Source organism: Triticum urartu, chromosome 3A (assembly GCF_056163025.1).
Source record: "Triticum urartu cultivar PI428250 chromosome 3A, HENAU_Tu73, whole genome shotgun sequence".
Taxonomy (NCBI): domain Eukaryota; kingdom Viridiplantae; phylum Streptophyta; class Magnoliopsida; order Poales; family Poaceae; genus Triticum; species Triticum urartu.
Genome location: NC_141875.1, coordinates 464,505,566 through 464,510,837, shown reverse-complemented (window position 1 = coordinate 464,510,837; position 5,272 = coordinate 464,505,566).

Genomic DNA, 5,272 nt, shown 5'->3' with positions numbered 1-5,272 from the left:
CTGGTCTCAGTATGCTGAGGCCGGACACCCCGTGCCCCTAAGCGACCAGCTGAAGCAACTGGTCGAGCTCCACAAGGCGGCCGAACAGGCCATGAAGGGCCTCCTAGTTCGGCTGTGGCCTGGGGAGGCCCTGCCTGGGAGCTATTTCGGGTTGGTGCGACGGCTGGTGGAGGCCTGTCCAAGGCTCGAAGTCATCAAGCGCTCCGTCTGCATTGAAGGTGCCCGTAGGGCCCTTGCCCGTGCTAAGGTGCATTGGGGCAAGCTGGATGCTGAGAAGCTTGTGAAGGACGGGCCACCGCGGGGGAAAGAGCATCGCAAGCCCGAAAATTATTATAAGGATGTTCTGAAGGGTGCCCACCTTGTGGCGGATGAATGTTCTAGGGATGTAATTTTTGAGTAAAACTCGCTCGTTTTTGTCCTGTGCGCTGAAAACTTGTTCATATGCGCTGAGCAATGCTGTTGGAATTTAAAATATTACCTTCTGTGCGGCTGTTTATCAATTCTGAGAGATGGCGAGTCGTCGGCTTCTGCCCCCGTGCCGCTAGTGCTGGGGTGTTCGGGGATAAACCTGAGCGCACTTTTTCCCATGTTTGGGTCCTTCGAGGGAGGCGCTCAGCCCAACGAACAAGGCAATCGGACTATAACACGTGAACACTCTCACTTAGCCATAGAATTCTATAATTTTAAATTTTGGCGAAGCCCCTAGTATTCGGAAGACCGAGTTCGGTGCGCTATCCACGCCTTGGCCGGACAGAGCCGACTCCTCTCCCTAAGCGGCATAAGTCTTTAGGGACTCGAAAAAACCTCTCAAACAGCGACCAGCTCTCGCTTCATCATGACAGTCAGTTTTAGCTTTCTCCACTGAGGTGCTTGGCCCAGCTCAACTGGGGCACAATCGCAGTGGTTCTCCTAGTGCTACCTTAGCCGATATAGCGGAACGTAAGGCACCAAAACATAGGAGCCGGGCAAAACCCAACTATTGACCCAAGACATGATTCGGAGCCGATGCATATAATGCTATAAGTTCGGGGTGCTGCACTTGTGAAAGTGTTCGGACTTCTCACACCATATTGAGGGGTACTGAAGTCCCTGGCGTGTTTGGCCGTACCAAATTGTACGGGTGCAACATGTCGTTAAGGAACATATATTTATAAAAGGATAATGCAAAAATAGACAAAAGCTATGCATTGTTTATTAAAAATAGCTGCAATCAAAGCAGAACGATACAAATAATGCGATAAGTGGAAGGTTGGACTAGTTAACATGTCCGTTCCAGGGGCAAGCTGTGGAATAGTATGTGGAACGGGTATACTGCTCGTGATAGAGACCACCTGGGAGTTCCGTAGTGCGGCGTGGCTTGTCTGCTTCCCTGGTTCTTGCATCGTTTGTGCGGCAATTGAACTGCCGAACAGGCCTTCCGAAGGATGAAGTCCTGAAAGTTAGAGAAAACTAAAAAATTGGCAGCCCCTGGTACGGTTTAAGCCGTGTTTTGGGCGTGCCGTGATGGTGCCCCTCCCCCTGTGCCCATGGTATCTCTAGAGCATAGTTATGTACGCGAAGTACTGGCGTCGCCTTTTCGCGAGGGTTGGGGTTGGGGCCGCATTGCTACGCCTGCTCGGATCGTCCCAGGCGGTCTTGTTGTGGGTTACTCTGGGCGCGCTTGACGGTGTCCGGTCGTTTAGTGGCCGGACTGGAGAACTGCCTGGAGAGGCTCCTTTGAACTTCCGCTGCAAGGGCCGCCGTGTGCTCCTCCGTTCGAAGGGAGCGTTCAGTGTTTCCATTGACCATAATTACTCCTCGAGGGCCTGGCATCTTGAGCTTAAGGTATGCGTAGTGCGGTACCGCGTTGAACTTAGCGAATGCGGTTCGCCCGAGCAGTGCGTTATAGCCACTGCGAAACGGGACTATGTCGAAGATTAACTCCTCGCTTCGGAAATTATCCGAAGATCTGAAGACCACTTCAAGTGTGACTGAGCCTGTACAGTTGGCCTCTACACCTGGTATTACGCCTTTAAAGGTCGTTTTGGTGGGCTTAATCCTCGAGGGATCTATGCCCATTTTCCGCACTGTATCCTGGTAAAGCAGGTTCAGGCTGCTGCCGCCGTTCATGAGGACTCTAGTGAGATGAAATCCGTCAATAATTGGGTCTAGAACCAATGCGGCGAATCCGCCATGACGGATGCTAGTGGGGTGATCCCTTCAATCAAAGGTGATCGGGCAGGAGGACCATGGGTTGAACTTTGGGGCGACTGGCTCTACCGCGTATACATCCCTTAACGCACGCTTCCGCTCCCTTTTGGGGACATAGGTTGCGTATATCATGTTCACCGTCCGCACTTGTGGGGGAAAACCCTTCTGTCCACTGTTGTTCAGCGGCCGGGGCTCCTCGTCGTCATCGCTATGCAGCCCCTTGTCTTCATTTTTGGCGTTTATCTTGCCTGCCTGCTTGAACACCCAACAATCCCTGTTGGTGTGATTGGCTGGCTTTTCGGGGGTGCCATGTATCTGGCACGAGCGGTCGAGTATTCGGTCCAAACTGGACGGGCCCCTAGGATTCCTTTTGAATGGCTTTTTCCGCTGACCGGATTTAGAGCCTCTGAATCCGGCATTAACTGTCGTATCCTCTGCATTGTCACCGTTAATGCGGCGCTTCTGCTTGTTGCGACGCGACCTGCCACTACTGTCCCTGGTGTCCGAATTACCAGGGTTCCTAGTCATATTGTTGCTACGAGCAAGCCATCTGTCTTCTCCCGCGCAAAAGCGGGTCATGAGTGTCGTGAGTGCTGCCATAGATTTCGGCTTTTCCTGTCCAAGGTGCCGGGCCAGCCACTCATCGCGGATATTGTGTTTGAAGGCTACTAGGGACTCAGCGTCCGGACAGTCGACTATTTGATTTTTCTTTGTTAGGAACCGTGTCCAGAATTGCCTGGCCGATTCCTCGGGCTGCTGAATTACGTGACTTAGGTCATCGGCGTCTAGGGGTCGCACATAAGTGCCCTGGAAATTGTCGAGGAATGCGGCTTCCAGGTCCTCCCAACAACTGATTGATCCTGTTGGCAAGCTGTTAAGCCAATGCCGAGCTGGTCCTTTAAGCTTGAGTGGGAGGTATTTGATGGCGTGAAAATCATCGCCGCGGGCCATGTGGATATGAAGGAGATAATCCTCGATCCATACCGCAGGATCTGTTGTGCCATCATATGATTCGATGTTTATGGGTTTGAAACCCTCGGGGATTTGATGATCCATTATTTCGTGTGTAAAGCAGAGTGGGTGTGCGGCGCCTCTATACTGGGCTATATCATGACGTAGCTCCAATGAGCCTTGTCTACTGTGTTCGGCCCCGCCGAATTTGTGGCCGGCGTGACGGTTACTGTCTCGAGCCGTGGGGTGCCCTCGCGATCCGTAGATCGATCTTGTTTGCCTTGCCTTGTCCTCCAACATGTCTCGTAAGTCCGGCGCATATTCCCGTGCCTTGGTACGGGGTGCGGCTTGAGTGGAGGGCCGAGAGGCCTCTCTGTCATGACCACGAGGTGGCCGGTCGGCCGCATCAAGTGCTTCCTCCTCTAATCGGGGTAGCAACCTGCGCTTTGGGTAGCTCTTGGAGGGGCATTCGATTTTATGCTCTTCGGCCGCAAGGACTTCAGTCCATCTGTCAACTAGCAAAGCTTGATCAGCTCTAAGCTGTTGCTGTTTTTTCTTGAGGCTTCTTGCCGTGGCCATAAGCCTGCGTTGAAAACACTTTTGCTTGATGGGATCCTCTGGCACGACGAATTCGTCGTCGTCGAGGCTTGCCTCGTCTTCGGAGGGAGGCATATAATTATCGTCCTCGACCTCTCTGTTTGCCGCTCTCTCATGAGGGCTGGTTTCTCCATCCTCCTGTGCTAAATCTTGCTGGAGGGGGTTTTCTTCGTCGCTTTCCAGAGTATTATTATCTCCCGTGCTGGAATCACCGTGTTTGTTTTGGCGGGATTTTGAGCGGCGCCGCTGACGCCGGCGCTTAGGCTGTTTCTTGGAGGGGTCATCCTCCGCTGTTCCATCGCCATCTCCCTCTTTTGGGGTGTCCACCATGTATATGTCATATGACGAGGTGGCTTTCCAGGGCCTAGTAGGCGCTGGTTCTTCATCATCTCCTTCATCGGCGTCCATACCGTCGATATCTTCGGAGTCGAAGTCGAGCATGTCGGTTAAGTCGTCGACAGTGGCTACAAAGTGGGTGGTGGGTGGGCTTTGAATTTCTTCATCGTCCGTACCCCAACCTTGCTGACCATAGTCCGGCCAGGGCTCTCCTGATAAAGAGAGAGACTTCAGTGACTTCAGGATATCGCCAAAAGGCGAGTGCTGAAAGATGTCCGCGGCGGTGAACTCCATGATCGGCGCCCAATCGGATTCGATCTGGAGGGGCACGGGGGGCTCGGACTCCGGAGAGGAGTCCAGCTCCTTGGAGTCAGGGGTCTCGCAGAGTACGGGGCTGGTGCTTGGCTCAATCGCCGTTGGGGTTGCAGCCCCCGAGGTGGCGTCCAACCGCCCGTCCTCGATCGGTGCGGTTGGCTCCGAATTAAGGGTCCAAGCCAACGCGGGTGCGGCCTCCAGGGCACTGTTCGGCGGTAGAGCTAGAACATGCTCGTCGTGACAGTGCGGCGCGCTCGGCAGTGGCTCGAATTCGTCGAAGATCAAGTCCCCGCGGATGTCAACCATGTAGTTTAAACTTCCAAATCTGACCTGACGGCCAGGGGCGTAGCTTTCGATCTGCTCCAGATGGCCAAGTGAATTGGCCCGCAGTGCGAAGTCACCGAAGACGAAGATCTGTCTGGGGAGGAAGGTCTCACCCTGGAGTACATCGCTATCGATGATCGTAGGAGCCATCGAGCCTGACGGCGACGACACAGAGGAACTCTCAATGAAAGCACCAATGTCGGTGTCAAAACCGGCGGATCTCAGGTAGGGGGTCTCGAACTATGCGTCTAGGCCAGATGGTAACAGGAGACAAGGGACATGAAGTTTTACCCAGGTTCGGGCCCTCTCGATGGAGGTAAAACCCTACGTCTTGCTTGATTAATATTGATGATATGGGTAGTACAAGAGTTGATCTACCACGAGATCGAGGAGGCTAAACCCTAGAAGCTAGCCTATGGTATGATTGTTGATGTGTATGTTGTCCTACGGACTAAAACCCTCCAGTTTATATAGACACCGGATAGGGTTAGGGTTACATAGAGTCGGTTACAATGGTAGGAGATCTTCATATCCGTATCGCCAAGCTTGCCTTCCACGC